The sequence below is a fragment of the Nannobrachium achirus genome (genome assembly GCF_963921795.1).
Source record: "Nannobrachium achirus genome assembly, chromosome: 24".
NCBI classification, from domain to species: Eukaryota; Metazoa; Chordata; class Actinopteri; order Myctophiformes; family Myctophidae; genus Nannobrachium; species Nannobrachium achirus.
Window position 1 is genome coordinate 28,279,372 of NC_137831.1, and position 13,903 is coordinate 28,293,274.

Consider the following 13,903-nt stretch of genomic DNA (forward strand, 5'->3'; position numbering starts at 1 on the left):
TATATCACAATCTCATGACGTGATGATCGATCTCCTGCATGTTGGTGTCAGGATGGGTTAGCCAAACACAACACAGAAAAGTGGTAATTGCTCGATCGTTCACTCAATAATCCGCACCTGTGACCAGGGGCGTCACAAGGGGTAGGAAAGTGGGACTGAGTTACTAGGGCCCAAGGTGGTGGAGGGGCCTTAATTATTTTATACTTTAGCTATTGGAAAATAGCAGATATACAAGCTCACAGCGCGGCTGCGAGCTTGTAGATCTGCTATTTTTGAAAAGTCGTGAAAATGTGTGCAAATCTTTGAAAATATGTATTTTCTTAAGCGAACATTTGTAACTCAAATTTTGCTTCTGGGGGTCCCTGGAACTCAATATTTTGAGATGGGGTTCCGTGGCCAAATACATACCATTTTGGGGGTCCTTCACATGAAAAGGTTTGAGCTCCACTGACATAGAAACATAGGTTTTTCAAAAAACCTCAGAAGGATTTGAAATTTTCAAAGATTTTCATGATTTTTCAAAAATAGCAGATCTACAAGCTCGCAGCGCGGCACTCGGTGCCGCGCTGTGAGCTTGTATATCTGCTATTTTTCAATAGTTAAAGCACAAGGGCCCCGCAGTGAATCCTTGTACCCAGGGCCCAGAATTTGGTGCGACACCCCTGCCTGTGACTCTGTCGCCTGAAGTCCATTTTTGTGTAAAAAAAGCACACTCGTGTGAACTGAGCGGTGGTGTGTGTGTGCGTGTGTGTGTGTGTGTGTGTGTGTGTGTGTGTGTGTGTGTGTGTGTGTGTGTGTGTGTGTGTGTGTGTGTGTGTGTGTGTGTGCCCCCTGTGTCTGTGTCTGTGTGTGTGTGTGTGTGCCCCCTGTGTGTGTTTGTGTGTGAGTGTGCCTGGCCTATGCCTGGCCTATCCTGAACAACAGCGCCCCTGCCTTAACATGTGTGGTCAGAAAAGGTTACTGCAGGCTACATACCCGGAGACAGACAGACAGACAGACAGACAGACAAACAGACAAACAGACAGACCCACACACACGGCCACGTATAGGAGCGTTGTGACCACCGCTCAAAAACGGTGGAAACGGTGGAGCTTGACCAAAAGAATAGAGCTGGAGAGTCAAAGTGTTCCCATGATCTGTACCAATGACAAAGGTAGAGGAGGAGGAACTCAAGGCCCAAAAAGATACATTTGGTGTCTGCCGAATCCAAGCATACATAAATACATTAATCACTTAAGCCGTATCGAAAATTGTGAAAATAGCCTATCTACAGTACTCACAGTGCATTGCGATGTGACGCGTTGTGAGCTTATATTTTTACCTTTTTTTAATGGAATTCAATGTTACAATTTCTTTTCGAACATATATTTTTTTACGTTAGAATATTTTGAAATAATAATAATTAAAAAGTATATAAAAAAGGCAAAAAGAAAAAGGAGGTAGGACAGAGGCGTCAATTGGGTATGGCAAGCTATGGCAGCTGCCATAACTTGGCTACAGGGGAAAATAATAAAATGAACTGTAATCGTGCCTGTTGCTAAGGTATGGCAACATGATTGGTGTCTTGCACTGGCGCGAGGGCGCGCGTGCAATACACCAGTCATGTTGCCATACCTTAGCTTGTTCTGAACTGACGCCGCTGAGGTAGGATACTTACCCATAACAAAAAACTTTCCGCAACCCATTAAATGGGATTCGTGACCTTATGTTTGTGGAAAAAAAACTGTTTAGATGGCTGTGTGCGTTAACCATTTGGAGAGCGTGGTACCTTGGGTCCGGAGTAATTTGCCAAATCAAAAGAACGAGGAACTTCCCCGGGTTGAAGGAAAAGTCGTAGCCCCTGTGGGACGGTCTAACCCGAGAGCGGGGAGACAGAGAGAGTAGAGGCGAGGCCTGGCTCGCAACGCGGAAGTTACTGCTGGCGTTGCTCACCTGTTGTTGGTAGGACGCCATTGTGTTGAACCGTTTGAAGGTCACGCTTTTTCCCCCCTCTCTTTCCTCCCCGTGTTCTGCTGGGTTTCTCCTTCGCAGGGGCGTCAATTGGGTATGGCAGGGGTATGCATGCAGCTGCCATACCCGGGGTCCAGGGCTGAAAATAAAAGTTACTTTTAAGTATAAATCCGTGAATGTCTCTTTGTCTATCTGTGCTGGTTGTTATGTTAAATTACAGTAATTACAGTATTTACGATATTATCTTGATAATCAAAATTCATTATCCTGGGGCGGAACATTTGCCAAAAGATAGCATTTAACAAAATGTGACCGAACACAGCTGAGGGCTAGTCATTGAAATTTGTTTAATTTTCATTTTCTCATTTCATTTGAAAGCTGGGAATCATAGCTACAAAATGATATATTGGTTGTGAAGATTGACCAGTGTTGGGTATCGTTACATTTTGAAGTAACTCGTTAAGTTACTTTAGTTACTGACTTGAAAAACTAATCCGTTAAGTTACTCCGCTACCCAATGACAATTGTAACTTAACGAGCTACCGTTACCGTTACCGACCATTAAAACCCACCAGCGTGGAAGTTTGGTAACATAAAAAGACAAGAGTGCAGCCTCCTTTTAGCTCATAATTCCTCTTCAAAAGACCAACGCTCCCCAGCATTAAACAGTACAGTACCTCGGTGCCGTGGCGTTGTTATGGAGGCTCTATACCGGAGTTAAATGGCCGGGTCCGAATCCACCGTTGTCCGCCGTCCAGATACGATCCGATGATGTACAAAATCCATTTTAATACCCTACCGACGCGGACTTTTACACACGGTCAACTAAAGGCACGGACGCTACTAATATCTCCCCGTTGTGAGGAACGATCAACACGTAGGCTATATTACAGACGGAAGCAGCAGCTTCTGTCGTTGTTTTGTGGGACATGGATGGAGAGCACCAAGTCAACAGTCAACAACAGTGAGTGAGTTGATTTCCTGGTTTCAACATGACACGAGAGATGAAAGGAATGCGATTGGCTGACATACGAGGGAGGCAGACAGGCAGACAGACAGGCAGACAGACAGACAGACAGCTACACACGTGTATTTGTTGACAGAATAAGACAGAAGGAGGAAATGTGACTCGGGGCTTCTTTTTTAATCGGTGGTAACAAAATGAACAGTGAAAATGGGACACTTTTTTAAAAAAATAACGAGATTACTTTTTTGAAAATATAACTAAGTAACTAACCGTTATATTGTAAAATGTAACTCGTTAAGTTACTCCGCTACCGCCAAACTAACGTCGTTACGTAACGTCGTTAGTTATAACGACGTTACACCCAACACTGAGATTGACCCAACAGTTTTGTAGATATAGCTTATAGAGTTATGCCATGCAGAAATACTAGATCTGAGAAATTCAGCCTTTTAGATAAAATGTAACCTGCAAAATGTGAGGTTTCTCTTCACATTAATTTAAAAAAGTCTTATTTACATGCAGAGTTAAGCTCTGGCGTTTAAGTGAAATGTAGCCTGATATTTATGAAATGCTTTTGTGGCTTTATCACATTTTAGAAAAAAAAAAGAAAAAAGTAATTTCAGGGCTGGTCTAAAGCTGTGCTTTCCGAAATGACTGCCCCTCTGCTATGCTGGGACACAAATGGTCACTTCAAGAAGGTATTATAATTATATTCTCCACAATTGTATTCTCCCCATCTTGACAAAATGGTATATTCCCAGGTTCCGCAGGTCAGCTGCACAGGTGCAATGCATTATTGTTAATTGTGGCACGTTTACTAACATGCCAAGTTTAGCTGCACTTGAACAACCGTTCCAGGCTGCCATATCCAGCCCAAGAAACCGTAGAATAAATAAAATGCAGTATACTTAAAATAAACGTATCATGACTGTGGCTAAGGTATGCACGCGTGCAAGACACCAGTCATGTTGCCATACCTTAGCTTTTTCTGAACTGACGCCTCTGCTCCTTCGGCACCTGGATAAACTCCATGTGTCTGTCTCCTCGCTCACTCCTCAGCTGTGAATTTCACCACATCATCCACAGCAACTGTTGTTCGGTGGCCAGGGTTTCTCTTACGTGTCTGACAAGGAAAACATTGACCTACGACAGTTCACAGGGATTAAAGGGAAGAAGAAAAAAAGGTGGGGGCGAGAGAAAAGAATTTGTTAGGCCAAAGCGCATGGATTGAAGCAAAAACAAATCTCACGATAAAAGAAAGAAAAAGAAAAGACACAACCTGTGATAAGAGCTTAGTAGTGCTCTGTTTACGCAACAATTAGAACAAAATGCAAATGATGGTGTTTATATAATTATATTTATTTGTATAGCACTTTTTAAACCATGTTACAAAGTGCTTGATCAATCACAAACAGTAATCAAACGACAATAATGAAACAATAGTTAGATCTTCTATATTATCGGTCTAAATGTTTTAGAATATAAGAAATTGATTGTCTGCCTATTGCTGTTTTTATGCCTTGATTTTAACCCTGTACTGTAGCACTTTGAGATTCTTTTTGAATGTAAAGTGCGTTATAAATAAAATGCATTATTATTATTATTATTATTATTATTAAATGTATTATGTTCCCATACAGTCAAACAGTTGAAGAAGTTAACAGCTTTTTGCCTGGCTTTTAAGAAATATCTATGACCGTTGAAGGTTTATGGAAGGTGCTTCTTAACATGTGTTTTGTTGCTAGTTTGGCCAATTCAAATACTCTTTAAAATCGCACAATACATTTTATATTTGTTGTTACTGTACATGCTTGACTTTATCAGCCACAGTTTTTTATACAGTAGTTATGCCAGATGTATTGGTTGTCTGCCATGTATTGCACTGTGAAACGTTGTGAGCTTTTAGATCTGCTATTTTCAGTGTGCAACACTGGCACCCAACTAAGTAATATTCCTTTAGAGGAAGACACCTTTATCAGGATTTTTTTGTAATATCCGAGACCATTAAGGTTTATGGAAGATGCTTCTGCTTCCTAGTTTGACCCATTTAATATCTATTATTACTGTGGAGTTTGAATTCAGTTATGCGTTGTTGAGGCACAACATCGTGTGAGCTTGTAGATCTGTTATTTTCAGTGTAAAACTGAACTTTAAAATCCATGGGTTCATGCAAGGTCTCTAGATAAATGAAAACAAACACTCGCACACTGGGGCTCTAATAAGAGAGATGCTTTATTGCTCTGTGACGTTTTCAGCTAAACACTCTTCATCAGACTGACACATCTGATGAAGAGTGTTTAGCTCAAAACGTCACCGCAGCACGTAGGCGCAATAAAGCACTTTTCATATTGGAGCCCTCTGTCGAGAGTGTGAGTGTTTATTGTCATTTATCTCACACTAGCCAGGGATGGGACGATATGAAAATCTCATATCACGATTATTGTGACAAAATAAATCACCATTTACGATATTATCTTGATAATCAAAATTCATTATCCTGGGGCGGAACATTTGCCAAAAGATAGCAGATCTACAAGCTCACTATAGTGGCGTTTCCATAAACTTAATCGAATTAGGGAAGCGAATTATCATAAATACGCATTAAGACAAAGCGAATTTAGCATGTTTCCATTTGCGGGTGTCATTCGAATTAGCGACATCGCAAGAGATGATCGGGCTGATTTTTTTCAGACCGAACCTGAGCACTGCACCGTCTGCACGTCTGACTGCTGTCACTCGGTCGCTGTCTAGTAGTGGGAAGAAGGGATTATCAGTCGTCATCATCATGGCCCCAAATAACTTTTAAATATATTACAATTGGCGACGAGTCTCTTACGAAATTGGCAAGAGTTCCTCTCAATACATAAAGCTACCGATTCACCGGGAAAACCGCAGTCACGTCGCTGCACAGTGGAAGTTTCAGCGTCCTCTGGAAGGTCAGGTGGCCGATCTGCAAGCTCACAACACGGCGCGGAGACGTGGATGCGAGCTGCTGTGCCTGTGAGCTTGTAGATTGGGCACTTCAGGCACGCAACACCGTGGGATGAGGAAGGGTTCGCTCGCCACCGATGGCTTGAGGTGAAAACGGGAGGAATTTACACATGGTCCGTGTCACTCCGTGTGTAACAAACAACAGGTTTGTTTTGTGGGCTAACGCTATACCATGGACAAAGTGGCAGGGGAAATGGACCTAGAACGTCATACTTTATTCGAATGTATTGTCTGACCCGTTTCCATTCACTTTTGCGCATTTAGTTTATTCGATTAAGCCTCAAAATCCTCCTCCTCCAAGCGGATAATCTTTTTTGCGGATAATGAAAGTTTATTCGCATTTTGAAGTGTTTCCATAAAAACATTTTGCGACTAAGCTGTTAATGCGCAAAAAGTGGCTTTATGGAAACGCCACTTATGACTGGCTATTTTTTGGCAAAGACAGAGTGAGAAAAAGACTGTATCAAGTAGGTATATTATATGAGTACCTTTTACCAATAGAGGATTTAAATGGTACTGGATATGCATCTTGGCAAATAAAAGGTGAATTGATCCCAGTGCATGACGGAGGACGATATCACGATAAAAATCTCCACGGTACGATTATCGTGAGTGTTTTTTTATCACGATAAACGATAATATCGCTTATCGTCCCATCCCTATCTCACACTGATCTTCGCTCAGCAGCACCTGCCCAATTTTGGGTCTGGGATGATGTGCGTGTCCTTCCTCTTTTTCGTGCAAAGGTCTTGCCAGTTAGAAACATACATGTGTTGCCTGTTCTGAGCCAACTCACTCCCCACTCCATTGGAAAATCCCTGTGGAAATTTGGACCAGGTCTATGGCTAGCGTTTTCATTCAGGGTCAGCCAGTTCCTTGGGCTCGGCCCATTACTAACCCTATCCCTAACCGCAGGGGTCGTCAATATGTACGTACACGGACAAATGCTTTCCGTGGCAAGGACTTGTTCATGTCCGTGAGACCGTGACACTCTTAACACTCTCAAGAGTTACAGACCTGTTATGGTCATTCAGGGCTAACCTCGCGTGAGTCGCGTCACCAGTCCAGGCTTTGTGGGGGACGTGAGTTTAGAAACTCTAGGTTAACTAGGGGAAGGAGCGCTCCTTTTCACCAGCGTCGGCAGGTTAGCTACACACCAGCTTCAGCAGGTTAGCATTTCACCAGGTTAGCATTCACTAGCGTTAGTTTTACTGAGGTTAGGGGGTTAGAGTTAGGGTTAGGGTTAAGGTTAGGGTTAGAGTTAGGGTTAAGGATAGGTTTAGGTTTTGGTGCACCTCTACCGCAGTCCAAGTAACTACAATGGAGCGCTCCCTACCTCTAGTTCAGCCAATCACAAGCTTCAAAAATGAGTCCAGGGCGTGGTTTTCCCCCAGTGCGCCTAGAGTTTATAAACTTGCGTGGGGGACAGCCTGGTTTACTAAACAGGTCGTTCGATCCGGTCTAGACCGGATGGCATCCTACGTCATTTTGAAGTCAAAACGGACTACACTTTGGCAGGAAACACCAAACCGGAATCAGTTTTAACCCCAACAACTAATTGCGCATGCGCTAACCTCGCGTCACCAGGCTACGGATGCGCTAACTGGGTTAAAACTGATTCCGCTAACTGGGTTAAAACTGATTCCGTGTTTGGTGTTTCCGGCCAAAGTGTAGTCCGTTTTGACTACAAAATGACGTAGGACGCCATCCGCTCCCGACTGGATCAAAAGCCCGAAATTGGAAGCGATCCCAGGCTAATTCAGGGCTAGCTCTTTATGATTCTGGTAATTGCGACCATAGGTCGTAGTCAACTATGAAAACCGACACATCTTGTCAGTAACGTCAGAGGGTAACACTTCAATGTCTATGACCTATGAAATCACATTGTTGTGACATCACATTCTGTCTTTGACCCTTGTATGCCCATATATGGAGATCCCTGTTGTCATTATCAATGTTAAGCCCATAGCTTGGAATGCCCATATATGGACATATCGTGTGAGTCTCATGTGGTCTATAACATAGACCACATGAGAAAAAAAAAAAAAGGGCGAGGTCACTTTCACCCTTAGGCATCTTTTTTTTTTTTTTTTTTAACAATATGTTTATTTTTATTTTTACATTCAAAACAATATATACATCACAATAAAAGCAAAAAATAAACAAACAAAAAAAACCACAAAAACAAAACCCCAAAGAATACAAAATAATCATAACACAAAGAGCACGTACATCACATCAACATCACAGCAGGCCAGACAAATGAACGAACGTAGAGGGAAAACAAAGAAAGAAACAGTCACCCCACTTCTGGTTCCTCCATCAGATAGGAAAGGTCATTTCCCTTGACATACTGGATAAAACTTCCCCATATTTTCTCAAATAGCTCTTGTTTGTTTTTGAGAGAGTAAGTAATTATTTCTAAAGGAAGGCATAAAGACAGTTCCTTAAACCACTGAGCGATGCTAGGTTTCCCTGTCTTTTTCCATGAAAGGACGATAACCCTTTTGGCTTGTAGGAACCCAAGGTCCAAAAATGTTATCTCGCAATTTTTTATCTTATGGCCAATCGGGTAAAGGCCTAATAAGAAGAGTTTGGGGTCTAGCTCAATATTAATAAGTAGTATCCGTTGTAACTCCTTTCTAACCTCCTCCCAAAACTCCTTTATTTTGGGACATGTCCACAAACAATGGAACAGAGTGACCCTTAGGCATCTTACTGGTATTATTGTCCACTAATTTTGTGTCAACAATTCAATTTTAGCAAAAATGTCCACCACAATTATGCTAGCATGGCGATGACGCAAGCTAGCATGGCGATGACACCTGCCCCTAACCCTAACCTGTGAGATGTCGGACTTATATGGGCAGTCCCTGTTCCTTGTTGACAGTAATGTTATTCTACATGAACTCTAGTGTTGAACAGATACTATATATGTATATTATATATGTATATAGGCCTATGTGAATACCGGTACATACGGTTATAAACCGATTTCCTGATCCTCACCCTGTAGAGCGCCGTAAACCCTAACGCATTTACTCAAGTACTGTACTTATTTGAACATAACACATGTAGCCTCCAATCTCACAATGAGTGGCGCCTTATGAATTAAACTTGGTTTTGGTATAGCCTACACAAATATATTTTGCTGGATCCCAACACTTAAATCAAAGGACAGACACTTTATATGTTTTATATGTCTCATTACAATTCCTTTAACACCTGTTGACAGTCAGATGTTTTATTTGTTTGTTGAACCTTAGGCCTATACAAACCCTTAAGTTCTGTTCCTCATAAAAGTTAACATAATTATGAATGTAAATAAACCAATGTGATTTGTTTACCTGAGCAGTGCACCAGCCGTCAGTGCTCGGTCATCAGCCGTTTCTGTTGAGACAAACCCGTTTTAGAGTCAAAAAATACTTTTAGCTAATACTACATTAAACTAATCCTCGTGTAGCCTATAGATATGCGTGTAGTTTCGTGAGGTTTACATCAACGAGTGTTTGTAGGGCACATGTGTTTTGTCCACGCGTTTTGAACAAGTAGGCTAGTAAGGCAGTAGTTAAGATACACTTTGAGTTATTTGTAGGCTACTTTACTTGAGTACCGGTTGTCTATTTACCATTTTCAAACAATGGGAATACTTTTACTTGTAGCCTCATCTTTGTCAACCAGCTGACAATAATTATAACCCCTGCCAGGGTGCAGGGAATGCAGCAGGCCACTAGATGTCGCCATTGTGTTGGACATTAATGCCTGTGGTGAAAAGGACACTGTACGCCACACACTGGTTCGTGGTTCTCAAACTTTTTCATGTCTAGGACCCCCAAATTGACACTTATTAGCCCGCGGACCCCCATTTAAAAAAGATATCCCATGGACCTCCATAAGAGAATGGCTCTAGCAGTGATTTCTCATTAGGCTAATACCACGCGCATTTATTTAATGGCATTTCTATCTTTAGAAAATGCCATTACATTGTAAAATCGATGTTAATTTACTGTAAATGTAACTGAGAGTGCACAAATAGAACCAAATGTACCCCCAACATTTACGTTACATTATAGCCATAAGGGTCCATTTGGTTCCTGTCTATGATTTAGCTGGGGACCCCTGGAACTCCCTCAAGGACCCCTGGTGGTCCCCGGAGCCCATATTCTCAATGTAAAGCATTCTATGAATCAAACGTGTTATAGGCCTATACGAATATTCTGAAAAAAAAATTAGGCCTACCCTAGTATTTTAAGGTGGAACAGTGTCAATCAATATGGCACCAGCCCAGAAAGGAAGAAAAATACAAATACGGAATAATAAATAATAAAACGTAGGTCTGGAGAAAAAAAAAAAAAAAAAAAAAAAAAAAACATTATTGCATGATATCGATTAAAAAGGTTCAGGATCTACATTTACAGGATACATTAACAATGACCAAGATTACACAAGCCTGCATAGCCTATTATGTTCCTGGAATGTTTTTTATTTATTTTTATTTTATTTGCTATGACATTTGATGAAATATAAAATAGGAAAATGAACATAACATATTAGAATAAAATACAGCTTGATCGATATTGACATGAATAAAAAAAGGTTAGGCCTATATCAAATGGTTAATATCAGTCATTAGCCTATTTGTTATTAAGTAAGCTCCATCAATTTCCCATAGATATTTCCTCAAAAGTTAAACCTAAATAGCCTAATTAATTAACATGTGATGTTTAATTGACTTTAAACGACTGTGAGTCCTGCTTTATGTGTGCTTACATCCTTCAGTGACGCTAATGATGTCCTGTCTGTCTGTTGTGTGTTGTCTCAACAAGTGAACACATCTCACCGCTACACGGAGTGATGCTTGCTTGACTTCGATTCTCAAACAGCAAATGGTTCCTCCCCACACACACACACACACACACACACACACACACACACACACACACACACACACACACACACACACACACACACACACACACACACACACACACACACACACACACACACACACACACAGCAGGGGGGAGAGAGAGAGAGAGAGAGAGAGAGAGAGAGAGAGAGAGAGAGAGAGAGAGAGAGAGAGAGAGAGAGAGAGAGAGAGAGATTCAAAACAGCGCAGACAGAGTGAGTCGGAGTCCGACTCTCTCCTCTTGCAATCCGCGTGCACGGCAGCACGCACACAAATAAACCGGGCCGACGTTAAACAAAAAGAAAAAAGAAAGTTGCTCGATTTTAAGATTTTTCCCTCCCACCACCAGTCCTAGTCTAGAGAAGTTGCGTGTAGTTTTGTGCGTGCGTGCGTGCGTGCGATCATGGATGGTGGAAGTTGTTGAGGGAGACGCGCACGACTCTCCTCCAGGTCGAACTTCTTTTTTTTCTCCCTCTTTTTTTTTTATTATTTCATTCTCGGTGCTGAGGCGGAGTTGTAGGGAGAGCGAAGGAGAGAGAGCAACTTTACAAGACACGCTATAGGTCTCTCTCCCTCCCATACTCTCTCTCTCTCTCTCTCTCTCTCTCTCTCTCTCTCTCTCTCTCTCTCTCTCTCTCTCTCTCTCTCTCTCTCTCTCTCTCCCTCTCTCCCTCCGTATCACCCTGCTGTCTCTATTTCCACACGCGTGTTGTTTTTTCTCTCTCTTTAGAAGTAGATGGGACTCTTTGACATTTCGCGAGGGATATTTTGCTGTTTCGTCTTCTTGTTGTTGCCGTTTTTTCGTCCGCGAAAACTTTGAGAGACCCGAACAAGAAGAGTATTAGCGATCCGTTCGTCGGACGGACGGACAGACCAGAGAGGAGAGAGAGACACACTTGGGGTGAGTTGCGGCCATGTGGTCACTAACACATTAATACTGTTATTAGGCCCGCTGTTACTGTAATAATAATCTAATAGGCTGCTGTTTGTTGATCGCTGCGGTGCAAAAACTGGAGACCACGCGATGCAATTCACATGCCGTCCGTTTGGGTTTATGAATATTAACTTAAAAATGATGTTGATTACTTTTTTGTATGCGATTTTTTAATAACAATGTAGGCCTATGCTGTCTCCGGCCAAGCCAGATGTTATGTGTGATTGTTTGTTATTGCATGGGAAAACGGGCAACTTGATTGATTGATTGAATACTTTATTAGAAGTTTGCTTAAGTACAGGACAGTTGGCTACACCAGTGGTTCTCAAAGTGGATTCCAGGGACTTTGTGGGTTCCTTTATGGGGGTCTAAATTGACCCATACAAGTCTGTAACGGGTCCATTTGGTTCCATTTGTAGGCTACACTGTCAGAGTTAAGGGGAGACTTTGAAATTTGGGCTACACTGATACAAGGTCAACTAAATAAGGATAAAGCCCACAAGAAAACTGTTTGTATAGGCTTGTTTGCATTGGGATCCCTTTACTCAATTCATACAATAAAAGAAAAAACTTATGGTGCGAATGAATGAACGGCTATATATAACATGTCCACGCCAATTAGTTTTGAAATTGTTATTTCAAACTGACGTTGGCTCTGGAATGCTAAGAATGTTTCTCCGTGCAACCTGATATGTAAGATGCTGCGAGCCTGCAGTCTGCCGCGGTGCAGAGTGGCTTTAGTTTAAGCTCTTGCTAGAGTAAATGTTTAGGTTTTTCTGTTTGTTTTTTTGTATCCCTTTCAGGAAGTCAATTGGTTTTCTTTTTTCTCCCCACACACCCCCCATATCTCAAATGTTGTTTTTATAGATTATGATCCACTAATCCAGTGTTTCTCAAACTTCAAATTTCACGTCTTCCCCTTAACTCTGACAGTGTACAAATGGAACCAAATGGACCCGTACGGGTCCATTTGGTTCCATTTGTACACTGTCAGAGTTGCAGATTTGTATGGGTCAATTTAGAGTCCCCAGAATCCACTTTGAGAAACACTGCACTAATCAACGCGAGAATTAAAAGTCTGGTGCCATAGTTTTTAGGGGCGAATTAGATTTAAAAATATAGTTTCCAAATGCAATAAACGTGGGGCAGTAAGTCACACAATAGCTTATGCATTAATGAAGTCCACAAAGCAATTAAATAAACCAAACACAAATGGACCTATAATGGTTTGAAGATGGGGGTCATAGGTTGCAGGAAAAGGCCTATAGCAAAGGTTGTGTGTCTTAGAATTTATAGGAATCTTCGCAATGAAGAATCAATTACAATGACAATTAATCTTTATTATAGTGAATTTATTTTAAAATAGTTTAATAATGGAAAGAAATAAGACAAGGACCAGCCGGGGGAGTAAAAAAAAAATCTTCTGCGATTGTCTTTTAGGATCATTTCCCTTCAAGCTTCGGGCTATAACAGAATTGGTGGGAAGTGTTTTTAGACGCTGAATGGGCCGCGGTCGCGTTCATTTGCATCAGAAAAAAAGTTTTAGTGCGTTTGCTCCCATTGTGCTGGAATGAAGAGTTCCTGCAGTCATGGAGCCGGGGGTTTGAAAAGATGTAAAGAAAATGATGGGGCTTTCACGTTATTCAACAAGACACTGTGGGGAGGGGTTTGGGTGGTGGGAGGAGGTGAGGGTGGGGTGGGACGTGCATGGGGTGGAGGGGATCAAACCTGTGACGGGGATGTCACTTTCATGTCGGGCCCCAAAGAAAGCGCCCGTCCCGTTCTCTTCTCACACAAGAAAGTCCCATGCTTTCTGTTCTGCTTTTTGCACTTCTCATAAAGCTCTGTTATAAGAATTACAAATAATAAAAATAAATAAAATAGCAGCTCCGCAACTGGGCTTGCAGATCTGCTACTTTTGTCGGGTGGAAACCTTGTAGGCCTATGTCCAAAACCGTTTGTTTTGTAGGACTATTTAACATTTTTAAAATGATTTAAACTAGAGAGTTGTGTGCTTGTAGATCGGCTATATTTTCACTTCGGCCTTGTGTGATAAAGCAGTGCTTTTAGGCTATTACTTCTCCAAGTTTCAAAATGTACAAATTTGAAACTTGGAGATACGAGGTTTCTGCCCGACAGTGTGACGATATAA